At 35.1% G+C, this 17,359-nt stretch overlaps 1 protein-coding gene across 5 annotated transcripts in view; it reads left to right on the top strand.

The window, feature by feature from the left end:
- CNTN1 (contactin 1) overlaps positions 1 to 17,359 on the top strand; it is a 389,373-nt gene that overhangs the window by 134,553 nt on the left and 237,461 nt on the right. The window contains exon 1 of one of the 5 annotated variants that reach the window (XM_009180528.4): positions 7,851 to 8,651. The exons of 3 other annotated variants lie outside the window; for them this stretch is intronic. The gene's annotated coding sequence lies outside the window, so the exon portion shown is untranslated. Of the gene's footprint in view, positions 1 to 7,850; positions 8,652 to 17,359 lie in introns of those variants that run through there. One more of the 5 variants, XM_003906209.5, reaches the window with a different exon arrangement.

A 17,359-nucleotide genomic window follows, 5' to 3' on the forward strand; every position in this document is an offset into this window, starting at 1 on the left:
ACCTCCCTTGGCTAAGGGGAGGGGTTCCCCTTCCTCGCATGGCTCTCAGGTGGGCCGCCACACCACACTGCTCTTTCTTCTCTCTGGGGGTCATGCCAGCCTTCTAGTCCATTTTGATGAGAGAACCTGGATACCTTGGTTGCCGGTGAAGGATTCACATGCTTATTATGTTTTTAAAAGAAGCATGGCACTAGCATCTACATCTGGTAAAGGCCTCAGAATACTTTCAGTCATGGCAGAAGGCAAAGGGAAACCAGCATGTGCAGAGATGACATGGTAAGAGAGGAAGAAAGAGAGGGGGTGAGGAAGTACCAGGCTCTTTTTAACAACCAGCTCTTGTGGGAACTAATTCACTCACCTCTGATGGAGGGCATTACTCTATTCCTGAGGTATCCATCCTCAGGACCCAGACACCTCCCATTAAGTCCAGCACTGCCACATTGGGGATCAAATTTCAATGTAAGGTTCAGAGGGGGCAAGTATTCAAACCATAGCAGTGGCTCTGATTCTGAGGTGTGGACACATATGGAGTGGGAGTGAAGTCAGAGTCCAGAATACAGTTGTGTAGAGTGTCTATAGGACCTGGAGTGTACGTAGATCACAGACACAGTGGCTCTGGTGTCTGAGACATGGACACTTACAGCGGAGCCATAGGGCCAGTGGTCTGGAACATGGGTACAAGTGGAGTGGTCATGACTCTAGAGTTTAGGAGGTAACATCACAATAATAGTTCCTTTTGGGGGGCATCACAGCATCTGCCTCTCCAGGTTGTTCACAGTGGCAATGGCTCTTGATTACCTCAGTGGTAAAAGTTGCCAGTGTCCCCTGCAGAGAAGATCACTGGAAACCATGCTGGCATCTGATGTATGGCTAATACTGATAGCCCCCACCATTCTAGACATCTCTAGATCTCTCAGGTGTGCCATTCTCCCCAGTGATTTACTCTACATGATTATTCTGGGCATTTTGTTTATTTATTGTTTGTTTTGTTTCATTCTGTTTCTTAGATTCTTTTGGAACTTTGAGCAATCCCAAGGATGTTTTTCTTGCCTTTGTAGGGAAAATAAGGCTGATGTCTCCATCTCTGTCATCTTGATGACATCACGCCACATTAAATCTTTCTAAAGGAATTACTTACTGTTTGATTCATACTTCTCAAAAGCTCAAAAGTTCTAAAATAACCAAGAGTGTACTCATATTTGTTGAATACATAATTTGAGACATAATGAGACAGGTCTAAATTGTCTTGAGACTGGAAATGTGTTTAGGCTAAATTATTTTTCAAATAATTAAATGTGTTACTAGAGCAGCTAAATAGGATGTAATTTTAAAAGCTCTTCCTTAATATGTACCCAGAGAGACAGATTGGCAGGTATCCAAAGCTGTTTGGTGACTCTCATGGGGCAGACTTGTTGCTGAGATTTCTTGATTTAAATATGAGTTGAGTATGCCTTCCTCCAGGAGTATTTAGTTACTTAAAAAGAAAAACTGCCTATTTTAAAGTAACTAAAAGTAAATATGATTAAATAGGGATTATTAGAATTATTTGTTATACTTTGATAAACTTAAAAGATTTTAAATTATGTTTTTCAATTATACTTGTAACCATTAGTAGTAGTATTGGTGGTCTCATTTTACATGGAGATTAAATTGCCATTAGCTCATTTTCGTGAAACCTGGGAAATCATTTGGTGTATGGATATTTGAAAACTATTTGAAACATTAGGGAAAATCTTGGGTATTTTAATGGAACCAGAAATCCTTTAATGTTACATAAACTGTGTTCAAGTACCTCAAATTTTGAAACATGTTAGGATCCTGTTCACTATAGATACTTATTTTTATTTTTTTTCTTTATCTGAATCTCTTTCTTAATGATTGGAGAGATGCTTCAAATAGAATTGGATGACTTTAGAAGTATTCCTGGTTATCATCTTAAAAGGGAAATAGAAACTGAAGAGGACTCCAGCTATAAAACCAAGGGAGCTGACTTTATTATATTTTCCTCACTTTTAAAATATATTATTGATACTACAAATATTTAGATAGTATTCAAAAACAAAATCAAAATTTCTATTCCACTACCAGTTTAATAAATAGTACTATGTGCAATTGAAGTGTTCTGTGAATTTGTTTCCAGTAATACCCTCCTCTGCTCTCCAGAAATAACTACGATCCTGAATTTGATATTTATATATTTCTCAATCTTTTTTATAATTTTTTTTTTATTATTGAGACAGAGTCTCACTCTGTCACCCAGACTGAAATGCAATGGCGTGATCTCAGCTCACTGCAACCTCCATCTCCCAGGTTCAAGCAATTCTCCTGCCTTAGCCTCCTGAGTAGCTGGGATTACAGGTGCCTGCCACCATGCCTGGCTAATTTTTGTACTTTTAGTAGAGATGGGGTTTCACCATGTTGGCCAGGCTGGTCTTGAACTCCTGACCTCAGGTGATCCGCTCGCCTCGGGGTCCCAAAGTGCTGGGAAACTATATTATTATACTGTCTTGCTTGTTTTTAAATGTTATACTTGGAATTATGATGTATGAGTTCTTCTGTACATTTTCATCCTCAATATTAAGCTTGTAGGCTCTGTGTTGATACTTGTAGCGCTATTGTATTATTTCTGAGTGAATTTTTAAAAATGCTATTAAAGTGTGATATAATGTAATAAACATGGCTTTTTGTCATACAGAACTCAAATTGTGTCTTTTTCCTTATATCTATGTACCTTTAAGAAAGTTATTTAAACGATCTCAGCCAGCTTTTTAAAAAAATCTATAGAATAAGGTAATAGCATCTTCTTTTTTCTTCCAACTTTTATTTTAGAACCAGGGGCTACATGGACAGGTTTATTACAAAAGTATACTGCTTGATACTGAGGTTTGGAGTATGATTGAATCCATCACCCAGGTAATGAGCGTAATACCTAACAGGTAGTTTTTTCGACTCCTACCCCCTTCTCTGTCTCCCTCTTATATTCTCCAGTGTCTGTTGTTACCATCTTTACGTCCAAGCGTGCCCAATGTTTAGCTCCCACTATAATTGAGAATATAGCATTTTCTTTATAAAGTAATCTTGGTATAATGATATAATGGGTGTATATATGTATACACACATATGTGTATATATACACACAAACATATATCCACAGATATATACAATAGTATATGTTTGGAACATAATAATAAATATTAATTCTTTTTCATATTCTAATTTTCTTTTCTATCTCCAATTTTGAAAATTAGTTGTGATTACTATAAACACTTTTTATATAACAGGGACTACTTGTTGGTATTCTGGGATATAAGAATGCAAAGAAAAAAATTGAGAAAAAGCATTTTGTTATGTTTGTGGTTCTCAGCAGCTTGATGTGGGGAAAGAAGCCTGAGCTATGAAGTTATAAAACTTGGATGTGACTTCCAGCTCACTGGTTCACTGGTTATGTGACTTGACCAAATTACTTAATTTTCTTTGAGCCTGATTTTTCATTGACAAAATGGAAATAGATGCTACTTAACTCATAAGGGCTTTGTGGTGATCAAATTAAATCAGTTTAGTAAAGTACTAAACATTTTTCCAGCCTTATTATGTATGTGTAATGAATATTAGCAGATTTCCCTTTTGCCATCAATTTATTAACGTGTCAAATATTAACAGAAGTCTTTTACAGACATTTACTTATCTACATTTCAGGGTTTTATTTTCCATCTTCTTTTCACTGTACACTTTCAGACCCTGAGTTATTTCATAGCTTAAGCAGTCTGGACACTAACAAACCAATATATTCAGCTACAGACTCATTATCCAATATATTATTGGAAATTTTATGTGTCTAACTCTTCATCTTCCTAGTTTACCTCTCCTTTGTTAAATCTAAAATTATTTTATCATTATCTCACCATATTCTTGTAAGACTTAGTACTACTACTCTAGTGTTTAAATATCTCTAAAGTATTTTCCTCATCACCATACCCTGACATTTACCTTGTTTAGGCCCTCATCACTTCTGGGGAATTAGAAATGATATTCTATTAAACGTATTCCTTGCCCATGCTTATGGCATCCAGTCTATCATTCCCCCACAAAATCTGGCCCATATTACTCTCTTGGTGAAATCTTGAAATATTTCTATATCTGCAGAATAGCATCAAACACCTGAATAGTGTTGAAATTGTCCTATATAATCAATATTTTAACAGTTTTTAAAAGGTCTAAATAAATCAGATTCTATATAATTTTGCCCAATCACCTGACAAATTGTCCATTGTTTATCAAAGTACTCATCATATGGAAACTTGAGTTTCTCAAGCTTATCATGTAATGTCCTCCCTCCCTACAAATGCATGTGTTGTTCTCTTTACTGGAAATGCCTTCAAGTCTTTTCTTCCAAGACTAAGCCTTGGGAGGAAATAAATTAATGTTTCTAAAGTCCTTACTGTATCAGAAACTGTGTTAAGTAATGTAAAGACATAGTAATAGTTGAATTTCCTAGTAACTCTATGAGGTTGACAAGATCTCCATTTTAGAGATGAAGAAATTGAGGCAGGATTTAAACACTCCTTGGCTGACTCCAAAAACTGTGTTTTTAACAATTGTACCCTAAATAATTTATTTAATTCTCACAAAAACCTAAAGAGAGATAGATATTTAAGTTGATTTTTACATGATAAAACTGATGCTCTTGAAGTATGAATGGTGTATCCTAGTCATATAGTTAAATTCGGCAAAGCCTACATTTAATATCAAATTTGACAAACATCAAAGCCCATATTTTTTCTATTATAAACCCCCGTGTCTTTAACTATCACCCATTCCCTCAATGAATCATTTCCCAATGCTCCCATGGGTAGATGATAATGCCAATGTTTCCTCTGCTAATACGCCTCGTATAGTGGAATAAGAATAATTAACATTTACCTAGCAGTTATTTTACATATAGACACAGTTCTATGTGCTTTGGCTAATTATCTAATTTACATATCTCAATGAGTATCATAGCAACTATATGCATTACTCTCCAACAGTGTTGTGGCCTGTTTTCCTTATGGAAATATGGACACCTTGGAGGCAACAACTGACTGATACATATTTGACTTCCTAGCATCTAGTGCAATTCCTTGCGTGTAGACGGTACAAAATAAATATTTTTAATTAAATGAATGGGCTATATTAGAAAGTGTCTATGATATTGGTAGGACACAGAGAGAAAAGTAGGAAGTATGTCTTAAATCTTAGAGAACAAATGAAATCTTCTCCCACAATACTTATTCCTTGAACTCAGGAATGCAGAATCTTTGGTAGGTTAAATTCTTTTCCTAACTTGTCATGGCATTATTTTTCCTTATACTGGAGACAAATTATGCATTTTCCAAATGACAGTGGTCAGTTAGACATCTTAATATATATCACAGATTTATACCTAAATTTTGCTTTGATTTATACCCAAATTTTGATTTATCTTATTGACCCCATTCACATTATAGAGTTCATTCCTTATTTCACGTGCACTATAAAATGCAAAATATTGGAAAGCTTCTTGATCTGCAAAGACATTGCATTTGTCTAAAGTGGCCATCTCTGTTTTCCATCCATTTGGAAAGATCGTTTAAGTGTTTTTCTCTGGCATAGCCAGACTTCTGAAAAATGCAAACTAGCTCTTCATTACAACCTTGCCTTTGTTTTATCTGAGAGTACGATTGTCTACTTTTCCTCCGTCATTTCCATTCAAGGTTTACTTGCTGTATCTTTTCTTTGATATCCTTAGGATTTACTATCTCCATAGTTTTCCTCATGCCATATATTTCTCTACTTTGCTGGGTTCTAATTTTCGTCTATTCTAGGATGATGACATGATGATGATGATGAAATGATGATGATGGTGATGATGATGATGTGTGTGTTTTCGTGTGTTTCTCATCTCTGTCTCCATCTTTAGACAATCGAATCCTGAAACTTAACCAAGCAGATGTAAAGTTGTAATCTTCATTTCAGAGTTGGCTATGGAGATTTGTATGTGAGAAACGATACTGGCTTTCCTTCCACTCACTGATGAAAGAGGCACTAAGCTAATGCTCTTCCCAGCCACCTGGTTATACACTGCTGAATCATGCCATTTTAGAAAACTGAAGTTTCTAATGCTTACATTTGTAATTATCGTAGGCTATGTCAATAATTTAGAATTCCTAAATTATTGTACTCTATAACCTTGTACCTAATAAATTTCAAAATATTCAAATTTCTATTTATAAATAAAATGCTCTTTTTATATGAAATTGCTTCTATATATGATTAAATTGATAAAACTTCTGTGATTTATAAAATGTCTTAGGCCTTTAAATCTTCTATTTAAGGAATAAATAATATTACTCATAGAAGAGAGAAATATTGGGGGGCCAGGCGTGGTGGCTCAGGCCTGTAATCCCAGCACTTTGGGAGGCCAAGGCGGGCGCATCATGAGGTCAGGAGATCAAGACCATCCTGACTAACATGGTGAAACCCCGTCTCTACTAAAAATACAAAAAAATTAGCCAGGCGTGGTGGCAGGCACTTGTAATCCCAGCTACTTGAGAGGCTGAGGCAGGAGGATAACTTGAACCTGGGAGGTGGAGCTTGCAGTGAGTGGCGATCGCGCCACTGCACTCCAGCCTGGGCGACAGTGCGAGACTCAAAAAAAGAAAAAAAGAAAAAAAGAAAAAAAAAGAAAAGAGAAAAGAGAAATATTATAAAATGAAGTCTATGTAGTTTAATTGAAGTTTATTAGCTTGGTGGCAATACATGCAAATATGAAAATAGAAGCTACCCTGGGCAGAAAAAAACACTGGGGCACAGGGAATACATAATAGACAAAGGAACTGGATGGCTAATTTCTCAGACTGCCATTTGGAATGTTTTAGCATCTTTATCAGTCAAGTGCAACTGTCTTCTCTATGGCTCAGCAGGGATTATGTTTCACATGCACTTGGACATCTCTAAACTCTGCACCTATTGTCATCAGCACCTCTACTGCCTTCAAGGGCTATCAACTGCTATTGATTTATTGATGAAAATAACCATGATAACACCACCAAGAGTGAATAGCTCCCTACAGCAGAATTATCAATTGGCAAACTTTGGCTTAACTCTGACAGTTATTTTGTACTCTAACCCTTAGTAATGAACTTGAAGGTTTCACTTTTATTTTACAAATGATCAGGTGGAATGACATAGAAATATGAATTGTGTGTGTGTGTGCACGTATGTGAGAGAGTGTATAAAAGGAGGCTTGGGAAGACATGACTTTAGGCATCTCAGTGACCTTAATAACATCATGTTCAGTCCACTTTTGGTGGAAAAATAGGGCTTGCTTTTTTATATCTAAGACATTTTGAAAAATAGACAAGCATTTCTTATACATATATGTATTTGCTGGTTTACATGAATCTCCCATCCTAGTATCTTTGCAAATACTGTTGTGACATTTTAAAATGCTACCTTTGTTTTCCCTTGATGAATATTAGCAAAATTAAATGTATATTTTGTTTTAAAGCCTATTTTTTTTTCAGGCAATGAAAACAATCTTGTGTTCTTAGAAGCTTAAATTCTAAGAGCAAGAGCTCTCAGAACCACTGACATACCTAGCGTAAAGGTGCTTATGTTACAAAAAAAAATTTTGATGAACACATGTACCCATATTGATGATTTTTAAGAGAGAAACTCCTTCCACGTTTTTGAAATGAAAATTTTATTATTTGTAAATTAAAATTTTCTAAAAAAGGTTATTCAAATGAGCCCAGGTAAAAATCTCTATATTTTATAGCCACATATTATTTTCTCTTTCTTTCATTTATTTATTTTCTTAATTTTCATTTAGCTTTGTTGATGTTCCAGAAATGATAGCAAAAAGCCAATTCCATATATCTCACTTATAATGTAAAATATTCAGCCTAAACTTGCAGAAAGTATATCTTTTGAATAAAAGACAGCAGATGCTGTAGCATTTCTGCCAAAGAAGGAGTCCAGTTTAAACATTCTGCAGTATGCAAATGTCATCTCCTCTATGTGAATGTTTTCCCCGAGTGGATGTTGCAGGGTTGGAGGCTTCCGCCTGTGATTTAGGTTGTAATTTTATTTGTGGAAATAAACCAATCGTGGAGCTCCAATTGTCTTGGCGGTGAGGTGATCGATAGCCCATTACTGGATAGAACAGCAACTACAGGAAGAGCATTGAAGATTTTAATGCATGAATTATGCATGTAGCACTCATTCTTTAGTCTCCGAACAGAATGACAGGGTTTGTGAAGTCGCCTCAGATAGTTTCTTGCATTAAGTGACTGCAGTGAAATGCTTAATATTTTCAGGCATAGAAGCAGCATTGACTCGGGCCAGCTGAATTTGGAAGATGTAAATCTCCCAGCTCACAGCATGGAATGCTTTATTTGAAAGTATTGCTATGTAGAGAGCCGGCTTTTCTGTCATCTAACCTGCTCTCCTCAGGTTGGCTGAAAGATGGGAGCGGCTGTGCCTGCCTGTGAGGTCACAGCATGAAGTCCTTTTAACTTGCTTTCTGCTGCAGGAGAGTCGTATTGTGGTATAACTGTTGCTGTATTTATTCAAATGGACAATTTGCAATAGATATTATACCCAGGACGACAGATAAGTCAACACATAAGGTAAGTCCAAGGTTTTTTTTTTATAGGTTAGGTAATTGTAAACTACAATATGCTGAGTTAGGATAATGGTGATGCCATATTAGTAAGGTTGACTCAGACCTTAGTATTGCAATGCCAGCATCAGGACTCTCAATTGTTATGTTAAATGAGAGGTGACTTTCTATATTTGATAGTATTGGACCATAGGGTATTTTATTTTGCATGCAAAAGCTTTTCAAGAATGTACTAGAGCTTGAATGTGTAGAAGACTGCAAACTGGGGAGGGGCAGCAGGAGAATGAGCTGAATTGATAAGTGGAAATTACCTCCTTGTGGAGAAGTTTTAGCACGGCTGTGGCGTCGCGTTGGCTCAGATTATTTCCTTAATGTCAACATTTTCAAATTCTAGTAAAAGATGTGGGTAGACACCAGAAATGCTCAATCCTTCTCCCAGAAGCAGAGGAGAGCACTGAGGTACTCAAACTCAAATACTGTGTTGCATACAAACTGAGCAGATGGAATTAAAACAATTTGGACTAGCATGTCCTTGAGGGAAGACCTTGCTCTCAAACAAAACCATTTGACTTCTACCTGTGGTGGTTTGGTTTTTTTTTTCCTCTTGTCAGGAATGCCCTACTCCAAAATGTATGGATAGATGACATGTTGTGAAATTTACCCAAAAAAGAGTTTTTTCTTGGTGTTTTAAAAATTAACCTTATACAATTATAGGACCCACTACATAAGATCCAAGTAAAATTTACAAAAACTCTGTAAAACTGAAAAACACAGTACTATACGAGTATATTTGTCAGAAGTCTTTGTTAATTAAAGTTGCTTGCTTAAATATCATGGCAAATGATTAATTCCTGAACATTTCTTTAGGATGAGAAAACAGAATTAATAAATATAAAGCAAGAGACACTAGATAAGTAAAATTTTTTAAGGATACTTTTCAACAGTGAATTTATATTACTAGTGAATATATATGCACACACATACATAAAATATACTATAATTCAGTGTATAAAAATAATATATGCACTGTAGTATATAGGTGTATCTATTTCCTCGTGTATGTTTATTGATACTGTTTTCAAAAGCATGCTTGCTAAATCATCTATCAAGACCGATAATAGATAAAGACAAGTATTTTGGGGGGAAAACAAAGCATCACTTTATTTTTTACAAAAAGAAAGAAATTTGGAGCAATGATGATAATAAGAGCACAGGAAAAATACTTTTCAGCCATTTCACAGTGCATTTCAATTCTGCTACAATGTTGCTATATTATTTGGGTTTCCTGTTGCCCAGGCCTTGTGCACAGACCTCCCAGCATTACAGAACGGTTTAAATCTTCAAAACTGATCTAGTTTAGGTATAAGAGGAAACTCACACCTGAAGTTTTTCCTTAGGGAGGGGAATAAAGGAAGAAGAAATTACTACCTACATATCTTAGAGGTCTCTTGATGCTGAGTCATGGTGTTCAGTTCTGCTCAAATGCCTCCTGGCTGAGGTGGCTGATTAACAGCTGATAAAATGGAATCTAGAAGAAAATGAGAAAGAATGGAGGGGGGCAGAAACTTAAAGATATTTATTGCCTAATGACTCACACTAAATTCTGAGTAATAAGTAGAATGGCAGTGCTACTTGTTGGATCTGGCTGAGTTGACAGTAGGAGAATAAAAGCTCCCGTGCTGGGTGACAAGATCATAGCAGTAGAATTAATGGCCTAACAAGGGGAGAGTGTATCAACAAAGGGATTCAAGAAGCACTGCCCTTGTACTTATCTGAACCTCTCTGTCTTCTTTCTAGTCTCAACCCAAGCCATTAGTCAATCTCATTTAAAAGACATAATGTTCAGATAAACAGTAGTTTCTGGATCATGTAAGGGAAATCTGGAATAAGATGTGCTCAGTTCCTGCTTCCCACAATGGTTATCATTAATTTTTATAGGCTACCAATTGGGAGGAACCAACAAAAAAATTGATGAGAATTTTTAAATATCTTCTTTGATATATATGAGGCACCAAAATGAGTTTAGATAGTGATTGTTATGGCAGCATATAATTGTGTTAGATATAATTGGAAATGGAGACTGAATATGTTACAAAAACATATATTAAAAAGGAAACAGGGCAAATGGAATTAGAGTAGTGAAACATCAAACATAAGATTTTGAAAGAAAAATGTACTTTAATTTTAGTTGATATACATTATTAGTGATTCTTAAATTTAATGTATAAAAAATTCTGAAGTAACAGATTTACTAATATAAGGGTTTATAATTTCTTTAAAAATAAATTTTAAAAGTGACTTAGTAGAGTGAGAAATAATTGACAATATTTTAAAATAGAAAGCTGTAATATTTCTTATAGGGAATATATACTGATATAGCTAAAATAGATTTGTACTTGTAATAAATTGAAGTAGAAATCTCTCTCTATATATATATATAGAGGGAGAGAGTATAGTATGTATATACTCTTTATCTATCTACCTATCTATCTAGTTTTCTACTTAGTAACGACCATAAGTGACCTGTAACTACCATAATCCTAAGTGGTAGTCACATATTATATGAAATATATATATATTTCATATATATATTTGAAGTATATATGAAATATATACTATATATGAAATATATATGAAATATATACACTATGAAATATATATAAGTTAATATATAGTATAGTATATATTTACTATATATACTATATATGCAAATATCTATACTATATAGTACATATATTTACTATATTACTATAAATATATAGTACATATATTTACCATATTACTATAAATATATAGTACATATATTTACTTATGCATATACATTTACATATATGTATAAAAGTATACATTTACATATATAAGTAAATGCATATACTATATTTACTTAGGATTGTGGTAGTTACAGATTACTTATGGATGATTAGGAGGCCTACAAGTATTCGAAGAGAGGTAATATACCCATTTTCAATAAAGCAAGCTCATATGAAAATTAAGTAAATCAGAGCTTCTGTTTAGACAACAAGAAAGTTTCCCATAGGGTGCTTCAGTAAACCGTCTCGATGAGTTGCCAGCTTTGTGAAATTCACAGAAGACTTTTTCAAGTATGAATCTACCACAAAGAGTGATTGTTGGGAAGTATCTTCTTTTCTCTCCAATTCAAGAAAAATGATTAAATTGGTTCCCCCTCAAAATTTTTTTCCCTGAGTAATTAGCATCTGAAACATCTTTCTTTCAGATTTGCTCTTAAGGGTTGACTCTGAGGAGTGCCTCGGTTTAATATAGCTTTATGGATACTTCACCAATTTGTTCCCTCTTATTGTAAATATACCTTTTACTCCATTTTCATTATTCATCAATCTCTTTCTTCTCACAAGGCAACTCAGTGCAATAAGGAAGCATTTATTAAGGATCCTCTTGTTTGATTTTGCTAGGTACTCTGGTTTTGCAGAAGCAAAAGAAGATGGGCCTGTGCTTTCAATGGGAACAAACAAGTCAAATGCAGGGGGAAAAAGGTACAGCATAGGGTCACCCAAAAATATTTGGTAAAACCTTTTTCTGTCATAGGAGAAATGAAGAATTATGCACAACATTTTTTAAATGGCACATGGAGGAAGAATATGCATAAAGGTACGGAGGCTAAAATTAATAATATATATTTTAATGTCAGTACTGAAACAAAGGGATTGGATGGGTGTTGTAGTTGAGAATAAACAAGGTGGGGGCAGGTTATTAGGAACTTAGCCACCAGAATAACATGTTTAGATTTGACTTAATAGGCAGTGAACACCCACAGACATTATTTAATCTCACTGGAGGCATTTAATGATAAAGAAGTATCTGACTCCTGAATCAGATAAATTCTCGGCATTTCTTTTTAATAGCTGCTAATCCTAAATTAAATAGTCATGTACCACATAAATACTTTTTGATTGCATATTTGACAGTGACCCCATGAGATTATAATGGAGCAGAAAATTTCCTGTTGCCTAGTGATACGGTAGCCCTTGTAATGACATGGAGCAAACACATTACCTTTTTTCTATGTTTAGATATGTTTAGATACACAAATACTTACCATTGTGTTATACTTGCCTATAGTATTCAGTACAGTAATGTGCTGTTCATGTTTGCAGCCGAGGAACAATAGGCTATGCCATATAGCCTACGTGTGTAGTAGGCTAGACCATCTAGGTTTGCATAAGTACACTTTGTGATGTTCCGACAGTCAAAATCACCTAACTGTGCATTTCTCAGAATGTATCCTTGTAGTTAAGTGATGCATAACTGTATTGTATTAACCATGTCTTTTATTTTCTGTATTCTGATACTTTAGCTTTGCCGACCCTGGAAGGACTACCCTTCCTAGGTGTTAGTTGATTACCGGAGTTAGTATACAACTTGCCCCTGAGTACACTTTTCAAATGCAAACCAACCAATCCAGAGCCCCACCACTACAACCACCTTCCTTATCTGGGTTCTGACACTCTGGGCCAGTATCCACTTGGCTAATCACCTAGGGGACACATACCAGACAAGTGACAAATGAAATTTTTCAAACTAGCTAATCCTGAACACTGATCTGCTCCTGTTCATTCTGGTGAAAACCACACAGTTCCCCTGTCTCCCTCTGCGTCCTGACCAGCCTCAGTTCTTCTCCTCCATGTTGCTCCTCATGGTGTGCTGTGCCCTTTGCTCTGGTGGTCTGTGGGTTTAACAAGTTATTTATTTATTTATTTATTTATTTATTTTTTTTTTTTTTTGAGACCGAGTTTCATTCTGTCACCCAGGCTGGAGTCCAATCGTGCAATCTTGGCTCATTGCAACCTCCTGGAGTGCAATGGAGCGATCTCGGCTCACTACAACCTCCGCCTCCCAAGTTCAAGCGATTCTCCTGCCTCAGCCTCCCGAGTAGCTGGGATTACAGGCATGCACCACCACATCTGGCTAGTTTTTGTATTTTTCAGTAGGGACGGGGTTTCACCATATTGGCCAGGCTGGTGTCGAACTCCTGGCCTCAGATGATCCGCCTGTCTTAGCCCCCCAAAGTGCTGAGATTACAGGCACAGGACTTGGCCAACGAGTTATCTTTACAATGACAGTTGTCTCCAGATCTGTTTTTCTTACCAAACCTAAATAATAAAACCTACATTAAAAATCTTCTAAATTTTAATACAAACTAACATAAATAGAAATATTATATTCCCAGGACATGAAATAAATTAGCCAAGTCTTTTTCCTTAAAAAAAAAAAACATTACCTTTTTACTCAACTGTTATCTTATTTTGAATTTAAGGATAAATTCTGAGTGAATCTCTTATAAAAATAAGCTTAACTATTTTCCAAGTCGTGGTTGATAGAGAGAGAGTATATATATCCTCTAGAAATATGAATGGGCAATTAGAAGTTTTCAGTCTTATGTCAAGATACATAAGTCTAAAGTTTTAAATATTTTCCTGAGATTGTTTTAACTTGTAGTATGTCATATCTATTGCATGAAAACAAGCATTTACTTTGTCAAACAACTAAATCAATGCTGAGGGAAAATGCTATCTTTATACTACTTGAATGTAGAAATTCTGAAAGTGTAACTACCAAATGCTAGTGTTGCTTACATAATGTCTTTAATATCTGATGAGCAACTACAGGACACATCCTAACAAAAAGAAATTCTGCTACATTAAGTCACAAAATTGAATTGAACTCTCTTGAGAATAGTGTCCAAGGAGAGATTGTTAATCAGTGAATGCAAAATTTTAGAACAATGAACCAAATGCAGTTAACCAGAAGACTAACAAGAACTGGACCACACAGAAAACCGTGCCCTGAAGAATATGTATCACAAGATAGTATCTTTTGGTGGTGCACTCCATTATTTTAAAACACCATCACTGAAATAAGAGAACAGTAAATGATTTCAAGGGGTTGAATAATTCAAATATTAAATGCATGTTTGATTTTATGGCCGTTAACACCCTTTCACCCTTTCTACTCCTAGATTGCATTATAAGTTATTAGTGCAATCGTAATAGCCCTTTGAGAAATAAACTTTTGATAAACTCAAGTGGCAAATTGATGACAATTTAGGTTGGGAATAGGTTAGAAAAGATACTAGTCATGATAGCAGATGGAAGGGCAGCAAGGTAGGTGGCTGGGAGGGAATCTGGAGGCGGAGCTGTGCCAGAAAGAACATAGGAATTTAAACAGATGGAAGATGATATATCAGTTGGCAAGGAGAGCCGCTGAGTGACAAGCAGAAGAATCTATTGAAGAACTGGGTGGATAGGCAGCCAATAAGTGAATTAGATGAACCAGTAATAAAAGAAATAGATCAGTATGAGGGCACCCAAGCTCCAGAACAAATAGACAAGAACAATAGAAAACAACTACAATTTGTCCCTTTGCTTGAAACTGAGGAAATGACTTTTACTATAATCTCTTAAAGTGCTTTGAAGTGATGATGAATAAATGATGATAAATAAGATGATGATCATCTTCCACAGAAGGAAAATTTTAGTATAAAATTTAAAGATTCTTACCACTAAATAAAAATATTCTATAAAATTATTATGAGCATACAATTTATTTTATGTCCTAGTTTTGGGTTTCCTATAAATTGAGTTCTGGCCCTGGCTTGGTTAACGTATGAGGCTATGGGGAGCTGGCTGGAAAATAATACTGATGCACAGTAAAAGTGGAGAATAAAAACTTTAATTCCTTTCAAAAAAGAGAATTTACCAGACTATGGCAAATGTGAATATGATATTATCTTTATAAAAATAGCTTATGTTGTTTTTGCCCATTAAAAATGATAATAGCAGTGTCTCAATGAGGATAAAGAATACCATTACAAGTCATTTGGTCTCTCTTCTGCCTTCAGACTTACCTACCCTTAAATCACCATATTCTTATGCAATTATTCATACTTGCAAGCACTTAGTATAATTGTGTAGTGCAGTTATGCATTTTTAAATGACAGCTGTCATTATGGGTTGATAGAAAGTACCATACCCAGGAATATTTGTAGGAAGGACTTGGCTTAATATGACCATTCTGATTGACCTTCAGATAATTACATGGTTTCTTAGCGGAAAAGATAATTTCAACTTGCCACATTACAAGCTTAAAATTAACATTCTTTTTATTCTTCCATCTAGCCTACAAACTTGTTTTTCTGCTACTGTTGACCATATTTCTCAGGCCAGTCTATTACTTTCTAGTTTACTAGCCAAAGCCCATATGCTATTATGCCTGAAACTGTGTTGTTTTATTGCCAATATGATCATTTCTAAAATATCTGTATTCCAGTCAATCCCACACACAGAAGCAGGGATCATTTATCTCAAGGGTTGTCTGAGTTATATGAATATTCTTTTCAAGTGATTTTTTTTAGCTAGCTCTTTAATCTCTTGCATTAAGCTTCTGAGCACAGGCTAGTAGCAGTGTCTTCTGAAATTCTAAGTGCTATTTACACACACACACACACACACACGCACACACACACACAAGTTGGAGAAGTTTCCTAAAGAACCAGATGAGGAAATTCTACACATATGCTAGGCACTAGGCCAGACATTGAGGGATACAAGGATAAATAAGATATGAACCTTTTCATCAGAATTTATATTTTGGTGGATGAACAGGTATAAATATACACACACACACACACACACACATACACATGTATATGTATACAGGTGTATATATACATACATATACAAGTATATACACATATATGATAATATATAATCATATATATGCATATATAGTATATATGTATATATGTCGTATATATATGTCATATGTATATATTGTAATACATATAATATGTATACAGGTATATATATAATAAATAAGATATTATGGTACACTTTAATATATGCAGTGATATTATTTTCATGTAATATATGTGTATATAATCCTCCATAATTATAAATCTCTTGAGGTTAGGGAACACACTAATTTATTAATTAGTAAATATTTATTAAGCCTCTTTTATGTACAACAGTTATGCAAAGGGAAGATTTTTCCCTGTTGCCATGGGTAAAACAGTCTATTGAAAAAGAGAGAAACTACCATTAGAATGAACAGGCAACCTACAGAATGGGAGAAAATTTTTGCAATCTACTCATCTGACAAAGGGCTAATATCCAGAACCTATAAAGAACTCAATCAAATTTACAAGAAAAAAAAAACAACAACCCCATCAAAAAGTGTGCAAAGGATATGAACAGATACTTCTCAAAAGAAGACATTCATACAGCCAACAGACACATGAAAAAATGCTCATCATCACTCTCTATCAGAGAAATGCAAATCAAAACCACAATGAGATACCATCTCACACCAGTTAGAATGGCGATCATTAAAAAATCAGGAAACAACAAGTGCTGGAGAGGATGTGGAGAAATAGGAACACTTTGACACTATTGGTGGGACTGTAAACTAGTTCAACCATTGTGGAAAACAGTGTGGCGATTCCTCAAGCATCTAGAACTAGAAATAGCATTTGACCCAGCCATCCCATTACTGGGGATATATACCCAAAGGATTATAAGTCATGCTGCTATAAAGACACATGCACATGTATGTTCATCGCGGCACTATTCACAATAGCAAAGACTTGGAATCAACCCAAATGTCCATCACTGACAGACTGGATTAAGAAAATGTGGCACATATACACCATGGAATACTATGCAGCCATAAAAAAGGGTG

This window comes from Papio anubis, chromosome 9 (genome assembly GCF_008728515.1).
Source record: "Papio anubis isolate 15944 chromosome 9, Panubis1.0, whole genome shotgun sequence".
Classification (NCBI taxonomy): domain Eukaryota; kingdom Metazoa; phylum Chordata; class Mammalia; order Primates; family Cercopithecidae; genus Papio; species Papio anubis.